Source organism: Dipodomys ordii, unplaced genomic scaffold (assembly GCF_000151885.1).
Source record: "Dipodomys ordii isolate 6190 unplaced genomic scaffold, Dord_2.0 Scaffold76, whole genome shotgun sequence".
NCBI classification, from domain to species: domain Eukaryota; kingdom Metazoa; phylum Chordata; class Mammalia; order Rodentia; family Heteromyidae; genus Dipodomys; species Dipodomys ordii.
Window position 1 is genome coordinate 5,831,890 of NW_012267292.1, and position 14,109 is coordinate 5,845,998.

General features: G+C 38.3%; 1 protein-coding gene across 1 annotated transcript in view; it reads right to left on the bottom strand.

The window, feature by feature from the left end:
• Positions 1 to 14,109, bottom strand: part of Creb5 (cAMP responsive element binding protein 5) — a 407,169-nt gene that overhangs the window by 183,297 nt on the left and 209,763 nt on the right. The window lies entirely within an intron of this gene.

Below are 14,109 nucleotides of genomic sequence, written 5' to 3' on the forward strand. Positions count from 1 at the left end.
TACAATATTAACAAGCCACCTGGCTAGATCACCTTTTAGTTATATTTGCTGGGAAAAACTGTTTCTCTTTCTCCCCCATGTTTCCTTCTCCAAAAATGCACTTATAGTCTATTGTGCTATATCCAACACACTCCAGGGCATTCTGAAGGAACAGCAATAGTAGAAGTCTCCTAAGTCAACCTCAAGTTACTACTGTTATTTTCAATAAAAATGACCTGGCACAGTCTAGAATACATTTGTTAAAAGATGGATTTGTTTTGCAGGTTAATTTTCTGGAAGATGCAAGACTTCATTCCCTTTTAATTAAAACAAAATTAAAAAAGAGCTAGCCATTGGTAATCTTATTCTAGCTAGTCAAGAGTCTGAGATCTGAGAATCCTGGTTCAAAGCCAGCCTGATAGGAAAGTCCATGGACTTTTTCCCCCAGTCCTGGCACTTGCACTCAGGACCTAGGCACTGTCCCTGAGCCTCTATTGCTCAAGGCTAGCACTCTACCACCAACCCATATTTTCAGCCCACTTTTATTTCAATTAACCACTGAAGAGCTGAAAGTGGGAATGTGGCTTATGTGGTGGAGTGCCAGCCTTGAGTAAAACAGCTAAGGGACAGCACCCAGGCCCTGAGTTCAAATTCCAGCATGCACACACACACACACACACACACACACACACACACACAAACAAACACAGACACACAACTAAAGCCAAACTCTTGCCCTGTAGCCTTGATCTATTAATTATACTATCAATCTCCTTTATTTCAATGCTAGCTACCATTCCTAAAAATAACCTCCAAAAAGCGTTTAGCATGCACTAATCACAATATTTTGCTTTCACCTAGCACAGACCCTTGCCATCTCTCTGTGAACTTAAGTGACACACCCGGAAACTTCAATTCATTAGGCCAATATCCAACACTCAAAGAAGATAAAAATCACCATTTGTTTTCTCTTTTTAAAATAAAGTAATTGAATTTGAGAGCTAAAGACCCACCTGCTCTTAAGTAAGTATATCTAACGTCAAAAAGTAATTACTGATGCTCTGTTTTGTTATTAATAAATTTTGGATTTATTAAGAAATTTGATTTATTTTACAATCGAACAAAATCACTTTCTGATGATTTGTTTCCTACTGGTCTTCACACTAATTGCCTATGGAAGAAAATGTGTTCGGCTTCAGTTTTAGTGGCTTGCTGTTTTGATATTCTAGCTTTCCACTTGAGGGATTTGAGACAATCTCGCACTCATGATTGAAATGGCATGACTCTGTCTTGGCAGAAGCAATCAGTTCAGGCAGCAAAAGCAATGTGCAAATGGAAATAGCCACACAATTGATTTGACTAAGGCAATCAATACTGCTTAGGGAGACCAAAAAAACACCCTGCAGATCAGCTAGGCCATGGATGCCCTCTGTGGTTCAATTTGCAAAGCAGCTAGAAGACAAAACATCTCCTTCCAGAGAATCTAGGCCTCCAGTGTATATGGAATGTCCAAGTCAGTACCTGGTACAGAGAAGGTGTTTGTTTAACGAAGGTGTTTAACTCCATTCCTTTTCTGAATTCTGGTCAGAGAACCTTTCAGGTAGTTAATTGGGTTACATATCTTTGGTATTTAGTAAAACCCCATAACAGGTGTTGAGACTACCAGCATGTACACAGCTCAGCTGGTCGAACATACATAAATGGAAGCCAAAGAAAGAACTTCTGGTTGTGCATGAATGATGTGGATGCCGGTCATAGTATTTGAAAAGAGTAGTAAGTAAATTTTGATAACAGAGCTTCCTTTGTACCATTATACTGCTTGATAATATTTTTTGTTGTTGTTTGTTTTTATGCAGGTCTTAGAGCTTGAACTCAGAACCTGGGCACAGTCACTGAGCTATGTATTTTTTTCTGTTGTTGTTTTGTTTATTTTCTCTCAAGGCTCTACCACTTGAATTATATAGCTCCACTTCCAGCTTTTTGGAGATAAGAGTCTCACAACCTTTCCTACCTGGTCTGGCTTTGAACCACTATCCCTAGATCTCAGCCTCCTGAGTAGCTAGCATTACAGGTGTGAGCTACTGGAGCCCAGCTGGACTGTTAAATTATTTTTTTTCAGAAGGTGGGCATTGGGGCTTGAACTCAGTATCTTAAGCTCTCTCTAACCATATTTCACTCAAGGCTGCTGCTTTACCACTCAACCATACCTCTACTTCTGGTTTTTGGCTAGTTAAATAAAAATAAGAGTTTCACAAGCTTTTCTGCTTTGGCTGGTTTCAAACTACAATCCTCTTGAGTAGCAAGGATTACAGGTGTGAGCCATAGGCCACCATACATTGTTCTGTTATGGATTTTGTCTTAGGTAGTTTCTAGTAATCAGTTAACTAGTGTAGATCATTATTTCATGACAATATCAGCATTCTGCTATTTCATATGATGGAATAATGAAAAGATAATCTGTTTTTGAACATAATTATAATCATTCATTCATCAAATAATTGTTAATAAACCTTTTCTATTTATAAGGCACTACAGAGAAATGTTAGAACTAGTCTTAAGTTGTAGGCAAAACCAGGAGGCAAGGCGGTAGTGGATGCTTGTAATTGCAGTACTCAGAAGGTTGAAACAGGATGATTAAAAATTTGAGGCCAGACTTGGCTATGTAGTGAGACTTTCTGTCAAAAAGACTCCAAAATACAAAAGATAAGCCAGGCACCAGTGGCTCATGCTTGTAATCCTGGCTACTTTTGAGGCTAAGAACAGGGGAATTGTTCAAGGTCAGCTCAGGCAAAAAAGTTCACAAGACCCCATTTCAACTCCTAACTGGGAGTAGTGGTACATACTTATAATCTAAGCTACACAGGATGTGGTGGTAGGGATATCTTAGTCTGAGACTGGCCCCAGGGAAAAATCATGTGGCTCTTACTGAGAATATAAACTAGAACAAACTAAGCTGTAGGCGTGGTTCAAGTGGTAGAGATCTTGTCCTATTAAGTTCAAACCTCAATACTGAAAAAAATACATTAAATTAAAAACCCAAAGACAGACGACAGAACTGAATTTGGCTAACAAGCTACAGTTTTATAAAACATCGACATAGCTTGAAGGATTTTGGTGACTTCTTTCCTTGGCAAATTTTTCCAATGACCAAGAATCCAAGAAATGTCAACTACCTAGTTTGTATACAGTTTACATTTGGCCACACATGTGAACTCTTCATCTTCCAGGAGAAGCCCAACATGCTTTCTTCACAGCCACTGAAAGCCAGTCCCTTCTTCTTTGGTGAAAGTTTGTCATCCAGTAACTTTCTCTTTATATTCTAACACAAAAGATTTATAGGATCACCAAAAATATGTTACATATAGCTTTAACAGAAAAGAGTGAAAGAAGAGATACAAGCTCCATTTCCCACCTTGTTTTCAACAAAAGGATCTTAAAATACATGATGAAGATGTACTGAAATATTTTAATAGTTCCTGAAAACCAAATACTTAATGATACTTTGCATAGTTAACACCTTATCTTTCCAGAAGCCCAGCTTTGAGGGAGATGTGCTGGGACCTCATTTGACCCCAAACAAATACACAAGATCTGATCAGAAAAATAACTTTGAGAGGGGTGTAGTGTGGCTTAAGTGGTAAAGCACCTGCTTTGCAAACACAAAGCCCTGAGATGAAACCCTAGTATAAATAAATAACAAATATCCCTTATAACTCCATACTCTAAAGAGTTATGATAATGGTCAGATCTCATCCAAATATGCTATATCCAGTCCAGTAGCTGCTAACTACATGAGCTTATTTTTAAATTTAATTTCAGTAATAAAAAGTAAGCTAAAAATTCAGTTCCTCTATTGCACCAGCAACATTTCAATTATTGAAAAGACATGGCCACCAGCACAGAAAATTCTACTATTCTGTGCTAACCTAGGCTTCAAAATAGGAAGACAATCTTGATATTTATATCAGCTGAGTTATTCTAACAAGTCTTGTTTCTCTAGAAAAATACTATAGGTTTCTCCCCCCCCGTCTCTCTGTCTCTCTGTCTTTCTGTCTCTCAGTCTGTCTCTCTCTGTCTCTCTGTCTCTGTCTCTGTCTCTCTTTGTCTCTCTGTCTCTGTCTCTGTCTCTCTCTGTCTCTCTGTCTCTCAGTCTCTCTGTCTCTCTGTCTCTGTCTCTGTCTCTCTCTCTCTCTCTCTCTCTCTCTCTCTCTCGTGATACTGGGCTTTGAAATTGGATCTTCATGTTTTCAGGCATTCTGCCACCTTAGCCATTCCCTTACATTCTTTGAACTACAAGTTCTACAACTGTCTTAGTATTCTCTAATGTTAAATTGAAGTGTTTTTCAATACAAGCCTTCCAACTTTTATGTTTAGAACTAGAAACAATTAAAGCAACTTAAATCACACTGCCTAAGTTCGGTATAGGACAAATTAGGGAGGTTTTCTGTGTCTCATCTACCTTCTTGGGGGATGTAAGTCCAGGTAGAGTATATGTTGCAAGCTAGGCTAATTACATATTCTATTCAGGTCTATGCTGCCAGGACAAGGGAGACCAAGAAAGGTCAGACCAAGACATCTGGTGCCACATTTGTGAATATGCCCAGGGCCAGTGGAGAGCTGTGACAGTGGCCATAGCTGGGAATCCTCTTTCTGCTACATGTAGAGTCATTAGGTTCAAAGCCCACTTTATAGGATTGATTGGCTCCAGCTTCTCACTCATTTTGGAAACCCAAATAGGCTTTGCATAAATTGAGTTTTACTGCTTAAGATAACAGGAGAGAGTTCTTTCTTGTTACTACCAAGAATTTCCAGTGACATCTCTTTCATGTTTTATGGGTTAATGAAGTCTTTGTTCAAATAAAAAAACAGAATAACAATGAGATGTACAAGACACTAGGTTGAAATGAACTTTACAACTTTGAGGTGGTGGGGAGGAAGGTTATGGGGAGGTAGGAAGGGAAGGTATGGTAGGGGAAAAACAAAGGAAGAAGTAACAATGCTTGATAGGAAATGTATTCATTAACTTACTCATGTAACTGTAACCCCTCTATACAGTATTTTTACAATAAAACCATATTTAAAAATATTTTCAAAACACATGCAAAAGATGTTATTATTGACATTGTTGTACCAGAAGCAACTTTTTAAAGAAAAGTTATGATCACAATTAATTACATAATAAATATCAGAAGCAATACAATAAAATATTCTCAATCACCAAGACAAATTCAATTACAAACATGAGAAAATACAAAGGAAAAATAGATTTTCAGTTTTTGGTGGTATTTCCAACTTGCCCTTTGGGTTTCTGTGTCAAAAATAGTCTTCCCTCTCTGAAAGACTTTGTCTTCTGAGTTTAAAAGGTTTGTCCTCTGTCATCTTCAGTTAATGCCCCTTGTAGTAACTGGCGTTATCTCTCTTCAAAACAAAAATATTGCTGATGCAAACACATTGAGAGGATGGCCTTTGCACCATTAGGGGTACAGAGCTGATAAGAGTGGGAATGACTTTGAAAGATAAAACATGTATGGTCCCAAAGGTTCTTTCAAAATATCCCAGGGATGACAGGGTTAGGCCTTTATAGGAAGAAATGAACTAAGATTTCTCTTTTCCACTTCTTCTTGGTTTACTGGGTGCCTGCACCCTGAAATTTTGTTTATGGAAGACAAGGTTGGGAGGACTTCTAGTTAAAGAAAGAATTCTAGGTTTTCCTAATTCCTAGTGGATGTCAGTAATCTCCAGAGAAATCCCACCAACAGGATATATAGAGATGAAAATAAAGAACATGAGGAATTGATTTGAGTGATTATGAAGGCTGAGAAGTCTTGAGATCTTTCCTCTGTAAGCTAGCAAGCCAGGAAAGCTAGTGGTGTCATTCTTATCTAAACCTGAAGTTCTGAAAATCAGGGAGCTAATGGCAAAAGTCCTAGTCTGATTCTAAAAGACTCAAGAATCATGAACATTGACATGCAAAGGCAAGAGAGGTCTCCTGGTTCAAACAGAGATACATCCTTCTTCCTCTGACTTTTTTGTTACATTCTGATCCTTAAAGGACTGGATGATGCTCACACTGACTGCTGAGAGTAATCAGCTTAGTCTACCAGCTGAAATATTCATTTCTTCCAGAAATACTCTCATGCACAGGAAGCAGTGCTTTCCCAGTGATCTGGACCTCCTTCAGTCCAGCCAATTTAACATATAAATTCACCATCACACTATACTGCAGAGATGTTCTCCAAGCTTCACTTGCATTCCTGGTCCATCTCCTGGTCACACAAACATTCGTCATGGGTTGTTTCCATTCTTCCTCTGCCCACTAAGAAAAAGACCCTTCTCCTAGCACTCAGAACAGATAGGTAGCTATTATTCCTCTCTGTCCACATTTCTATACTTACAAGAATCCTGTGTATGTCTACTGCAATTTCTGGGATTTGCAAATTTACTGTAATTGGACACATTCATTATCATTTCACACTAACAACCAGCTCTATCTAAAACCCACAAGCAAACCAGACACTTTGCTAGGGTTTCCAGACAGAAGGCAAAACCATCATCCACAGAACAACTATAGTTACGTGCTAATATCCAGGGAGAATGCATTGCCAGTTGCAAATCTTCTTTTGGATAAAGATTCAAAGGTAATTAGGATTTTTTTCACAGTGTAATTATAACCACAAGGGTCCCATATTTTGTAGGATGAGGTAAGAAAAGTGTTCTTAAAGCCGCTAACTTTTCAATTGTTTCATCTGCTTTGGCTTGTGTTTGATTAGACATCTGAAGGCAACACTTGGGGTCGAAGCAGAACTGGAGCTGGTAGTTCTGAAAATGGCACTGGAGATAATTTACCCAAAGGAGGAGATGTCCATAGGGTGCTGAGGTGGCCCATCCAAGTCTCTTCTCGTGCCTTTGCTCTAATAAGCACAAACACTAAATGTACTAAATAGCATATGCTATGCTGAGTGGTCATCTTTCTAGGGGAAAATGGTCTGGGTAGGACTACAGAGCTAGCTATTTTGGAAAGATACTAATAATGAGTGTCAGTGGACACTTATTTTTTTAATTGTTTTTTATTGAAAATACTGTACAGAGGGGTTACAGTTACATGAGCAAGGGAATGAGTACATTTCTTCTTTTTTTCTTTTTGCTTATGTGGTGCTGAGGAATCGAACCCAGGACCTCATGCATGCAAGGCAAGTGCTCTACCACTGAGCCACCTTCCCAGCCCCATGAGTACATTTCTTATCCAGCATTGTTGCCTCCTCCTTTGTTTTTGCCCTACCATCCCTTCTCTCTCACCTCCTCAGCTACACCCCCCTCCCCCCCAACCCCACCCCACCCCACCTCCACCTAAATTGTAAAGGTTTTCAACATAGTATCTTGTGCATCTCCTTGTTGCAACAGGTCCATCTGTATCCCTATTTAAACATTTTGTTTTTTCCCTTCCCCTCCCCAAATTATACCAACATCCAATACAGTGAAAACAGGGGTTATACCATGGGGGAGGGACATACAAAGCAACAAAAAAAAAATCACATGGTACCTTATAAATACGTTAGAAACAATAGCAAGGAAGAAAAAGCACTTGTGTCCCTATCTTGGGGTTCATTTTGCTTAACATCATCTTATCTGACATTTTCTGCTTGTCCGAGACATATACTAGTTATTGATAAGGGAAATTTTGGGACCTATGTTTCTTTGGGCCTGGCTTAATTCACTTAATATAATTTTTTCCATGGACACTTAATTTTAACAGATAAAGAATTAAGATCTAAAGAGAAGCACTAGAATCCTTCTGCCCTTCATTTAGTTTTTCCTCTAAACCACGAATTACTCCTTTAATCCCTTGACTGCCACTTCTCCACCTAAATCATTCACAGAAGGTACCCTTCCTTCCCTGATTTGCAGTAGGGTAGAATACTAGGTGCTTGACAAAGCCTGTGTTTCTAGATCAAATTGTATTTTTTTACAGATCAGTTTTACAGATAAAGTCTGCCTCCTACCCCCCATGAATTTGCATTTGCATCAAAATAACCTGAAGTTTCCGCTGGAAGGTAGAAATGCTTCCTATGATGTGATCCTGGAAAGCCAGGAAAGAGCATGCATGGAATGCTTTTCATTGCAGAAGAAAGATGCTGAGCCATTATACAACTCATGAACATGTAAGATACATCCTCTACAGATGTCCTCACCCAAGACACTGTTACAGCCTACTAGATTTGTCTTCAAGTTATTGGTGGTGATGGCAGGAAAACCTGACACTTGTTGAAGTCTTTCTCTGTGCTGGGTACCATCTAGCCCAATCATGCGGAGTAGCTCATGTAGTCTCACCACAACCTGCTGAAGTAGGTAATTTACTATCTCCCTATTATCTATGCACAACCACAGATGAAAGCACATAAATACCCTTCCAAAGGTCACACCTTGTCATTCAGTTTTGACAGGATATACAAGGAGCATGGCCAAATGGCGTCATGAATTGAGTGAACAGTAAAAGTGAGCAGAATGTAATTGTTTCTTTCTCATCAGTTTGGAATGGAAAGGGAGTGCCAAACACAGAGACATCTAGAAATCTAACCCAAGGCTGGAGCCTTCCACGTGATCTCAGATGAGTATGCCCTAAACAACTTAGTTGGAGTTTCCTTTGAGAACTTATAAGTGTTTTTTAGAATTTCTGAGTAATGTTAGTTTTAGGGGGACAAACAAAGACTGTCCATGTATTCTTGGGTCTTCTCACACTGTTACAAAAATTGAATGAAAGAAAAAATAAGGAAGTCCCAAAGTTCAATGCTGGTGCCACTGAAAATCTTTATACCCTTACTATTGAGAGTTTAACCTTAAAGAAGTTAGCTTTCTCATTAGGTCTCCAGAACTTCAAGGACAGTCTAGCCATCATGGTGTACTTGACATGGTATGTGGGGTGTGTATGGGATGGGGGGAGAGAGAGGGAGAGAAAGAAAGCCCTTTCTCAGACAGAAGCAAACAGATATGAAAAATCAGGGTTAAAATTTATGACCCTTCCAGTCTCTTTGTGAACCTGAACAGTTAGCTGTATGTAACCTTGCAGCTATAACAGGGGCATACTAATTTTCACTTTCTCAATGACAATGTTTATGCTTTTACATGCACATATTAATGTCTTCCCCATCTCCATTCTTATTATATCCAAACCTCACAAAGATGAGTTAGCCAACTAGGACTGCATGTCTGTTTCTTAGCAGAATTGGGTTAAGACTTCACTTGGAAGGAGTAAAGTTCACACTGAAGTGTGAATAGATGCCCTTATTCATATTGTTCCATGCCTAACTAGAAAGTTCATTCATAAACAAATAATAACAGATTGGTTAAATCACTTCGGTGCAAGGCATTATGACACACTCCTGTAATTGTCGCTACTCAGAGGCAGAAGCAGGAGGGTTTCAAATTCAAGGCCAGCATAGTCAAAGGTAACTTACCAGTACTCTACTACAAAACATAAAGCTGAAGTAGCATGAGACTTTGAGTTCAACCCTTAGTATTCAGAAAATTTTAAAAAAAAATTCATGCAAAAAAAGGCCTTTCTGTTTGAAAGAGAAATATCGAGTTCAGCTTTAACTATTATTTTCTTAAATGGAATAAAAAAATGAAGCTGGTAAATGCATAGGTCTGTTGAACTACATAGCTGTGTGAGCATTAGTAACAGTTTTTTTTTTCTGGCATTTTAATTATGTCTTCTGGGACTGAGAGAAGGGTTAGGGCGGGCCATAGAGATTTTAACAGTTTATTTGGTTGCTGTCCCTACCTTTACTGCTGTTGAACTAAAAAAAAAATCTCCACAGGCAAAAATTCTTTGCATTGCAAATAAAATAGTTTTTCCCTGGTTTTTATCAACATAGGCCCCACAAGGAACTGACAGCCAGTTATATCCATGAACAAGACTTATTGTTTTCAGATTTATTTTTTATAGCAAAAAAATGTTCATGTCAAACATAAAACAAAGGCAACAAAGAACAATGAAGGCTGTAATTTCCAGCACAATTGCTGGGTTGAATAATGGCCTTCTTGCACCCAGCTATTTGTGGGGAAACTCGTTAATTCTGGCCATCCTGTAGCTTGCTTCACACCATGGCGTGCACACACAGGAACATATAACATACAGACACACCCATGCTCTTCTTTTAGCTAGTGGGCAGATGTGTTTGCTGTGTGAATTTCTGGATGCCATCATCCAACCATAAATACTAATAGAATAGTAAATACTAATAAATATATAAATACTAATAAATATATAAATACTAATAAATACCATAAATACTAATAGAACTGGAGGTCAGAGAACCCAAAGGTAAGGACTTGAAAGAGAAATCCTGAATTAGGATATTTCACCTGGGAGGAGAATGAGGTGTATTCCCACTGAGCTGGACTTGTAAGGTATTTTTGTTCTTCTCTCCCTACCCCCTTCTCTCCCTCCCTCCCTCCCTCTCTCCTTTCCTTTCTTTTCTTTTCCTTTCCTTTCCTTTCTTTTCCTTTCCTTTCTTCCCCTCCCTTCCTCTCCCCTCCTCTTCCCTCCCTCCCTCCCTCCCACCCTCCCTCCCTTCCTTCCTCCCTCCCTCCCTCCCTTCCTTCTTTCCTTCCTTCCTTCCTTCCTTCCTTCCTTCCTTCCTTCCTTCCTTGTGCATAGTGGGGAAGTGCTCTACCTACCACAAAGCTACATTTCCATCCAGGTGAATTATTTCTAGATTTTTCTCTTTGAAATAATTATAATTCAACATAGTCCCTGCAGAAGTCACCTGTGAGTGACAATCACAACCCTTCAATGCCATCATCTTGATTGCTCCCTTAGAACTTTGGTTCTGAGATGGGTAGGCGCCATCTGAGACAAATATCTCCTCTAAGTACTGACTAATGTTACCTCAAGACAACCAGTCCCAGGAACTGCATTTTCACTGGGGTTTCTTAAAGTCAGGAGGAAGATCATAGAAAAAAGGTCCCTGTCCGCAAGTACAGATGAAGGGGGTGTTTTGAGGTGATGTCTTTCAGAATGACACTTGTCAACTATTCGGAGAAGCCAAGATTTTGAAAGGACCTCCAATTTTATCAAAGGTTTGGAATTGGAGCAAGCAAAAACAAGGTACTTGTGAGTACAGCTTAATTTTAAAGGATTGCCAATGAGTATCCCAGGAAGAACAAACTACATATTAAAACCTTTGGTTGCTGCAATGACCAGTGAACTATAGGTGAGAAAACAATTTCTTTCAGGGAAAAGGACAGGGCTCTTATTCTAGAATGTGGGGCAGCTGGTGAGCTGGAAGAAGAAAGGGCGTGAGTGTCAGCATTTGCAGGGAGGTACATAATTTTTAAATGTTGTCCTGTCAGATTCTCAATTTCAAGGCTCATTTTCTTCCAGCATGTGGCCAGCTCACATTTTGTAATCATTTGTAATTCTGGAACTTACTATGTGAAAACTACATCCATAGTTCTTCCTGATGGTTCCCATAAAATGTAAAAGTATTTTCCATCTAATTTTTTCTTTAATTTTGTTATGTGATCATCTGGTAGAAATAATATTTTAAAAAGCTTTCTTTTCGAGCATTGTTACCCCTCCTTTGTTTTTCTCCTACTATCAAGAAATGTACTCATTACCTTACTCATGTGACTATAACCCCTCTGTACAGCATCTTTATAATCAAATAATTTTTAAAAATCTTTCTTTACTTTTTTGTTTCTGTTGTTTCTGCTATCCTAGCTATTCAGGAGGCTGAGATCTGAGAATCTCTGTTCAAATTCAGCCTGGCAGAAAACGTCTGTAAGCCTCTTATTTCCAATTAACCACCAAAAAGCTGGAAATGGAAGCATAGGTCAAGTGGTAGAAAACCAGCTTTGAGCAAAAAAAGCCAAGCAAGAACACATAGCCCTGAATTCAAGCCTCACTACTAACAATAATTATTTTTTTAAAAAAGTTTCCCCTGCCCCCTGCTCCATGTAACCAAATAAACAGCCAGGTATTTGTAGTTTTGAATAATGGCTGCTAAAATGGTCATTTCTGCATAGTTGTTATTGAAAAGTATTTGGCTTACTTTTCTCCAATGTGACAATGTTTTTGGCTTTCTTCAAGTTTCTGATAAAAGCTGAAATATTACAGAGGTGTTGTCATTGAGTTCAAATGGAAAAATGAGAAACCTCCATAAGTGAAGCAAAGGACACTCATCACATTGTTACGAGGTGAGCAGGCCGAGTGGGAATTAGACTCTGTGGCTCAGGTCCAGGCCCTTGATTTCTTGTTTAGAATTTACCATGTGGAAAGAATGGGAATACAACTGTGTCCACCTAATGTGACTGACAGGACAGCAGCTCAGGACTCCTGTGGTCTGGCCTTGAGGCTTGGTGATGTCTTTGAGCTCATGGTCAATGCCAAGCATGTATTACTCACATTCCAGTGAGATGCCAAGAGAGAAGAAATGATGAATGAGCCATGGAAAAGTGAAATATGGATTCTTTTTATATATTTTTAATGCTCATGTTTGAGACCAAAATTGTACAATGTAGCATATAACAAATACCACTAAAGCCCATATTTCTTCTGTGTTCTCTCTTTCCCTCCCTTCTTCCCTCCCTCACTTTTTCCCACTCCATAAAAACGATACTTCCTAAAGCACTCCATTCCTCTTATAGAGCTAAGTAATATCTGTGGATATTTTAGTAGACATATCTGTTTTAAGAGGGAAAGAGGGAACAGCTGATGCTATGCAAAACAAAAGAAATGTACATATCACCCAATGTGGAAGAAATAACTGCATTGCAAAGCTCATAGAATACATAAATGCTGTAGACCATAATAGACAATTTACCCCATGAAAGTTAGAATGTGTTCGTGACTTGAAGCATCACTATCCCACGATACTATGAAATTTGGAAAATTATGTAACCACTCAATCACAATAAAAAATTTGAAAAAGATAAGAAATTTCACTTTGTCATTTTTCTGGTTTCTTTTACAAAGAGAACCATGCTTCATCAGAAAACTGAATTTACACTAGAATAGTGATAAAGTCCAAACAAAGACAAGATTAACGGCAAGAAATTTGCCATACCCTAGTTGAGTAACAGGAGAAATTGGAACCATTATAGTTAATCATAATTGCTCAATTATCCCACAGGAACAAATTCCAGGAAGCTTCCATAAAGCACAGTGTGGGTCTCTTGGGTCGGGTGTTGGCATGCCACATAACCAGATCAATACATTGCATTAAAAAACTTGTTTAAAAGTAGTTAAAAGTATTTCAAATAAGTGGATCTCCTTATTTTGCTCCCAAACAGTTAATAATTAGGGAGGGAATATATATATATATATATATAGAGAGAGAGAGAGAGAGAGAGAGAGAGAGAGAGACAGAGACAGAGACAGAGACAGAGACACTTCACATGTCTGGAAGTTAGGAAGAAACATGCAAAGTATTTTCTGCCTGTGTGTTAATTGCCTCTTCAGAGGAGACAAAATGCTGGATTCTGTTTCTGATCTATATGTGAGTAAAAGCTATTTATTTGTAAACCATTATCAAGCTTTTCATATATAAAACAGATCCATTTCTCCTTCAGTTCTTCCTTCTTTTTTTTCTTTCTCTCTTTTGCTTTAGACAAGGTCTTGCTATTAAGAGTATGCTTTCCTTGAGCTTGTGATTCTTTCGCTTTATCTCCCCTAAATTCCAGGATTACAGGAGTATACCATCATATCCAGCTAAGATAGACTAATTTAAATTTCTAAAAATATGTAGATTAAATTAATTGAAAAACTTACAATATCATTTGCATTGGTGTGTTAAGAGAGGAAAGAATCTTTATACTCTCCCTATATCCAGCTTTATGGTGTGTGTGTGTGTGTGTGTGTGTGTGTGTGTGTGTGTGTGTGTTTGGTCCTTTTCATAATTTGACCAATACTACAAGAATCATGACATACTTTAGATTTTTTGTCCATATGTTTGTTGTTATACCTTACAAAAAATCTGCATTCAGCATATACAAGTCCAGAAATTTGATAAACATTGGACAATTCAAGGAAAGAAACCATTAATTAAATATCATAAATTAGTATCTACACTCACAGAAGTCCTTAGGGTAAATAAAGCTAATAGTGAAAAGTGTTGAAGATACTTACTA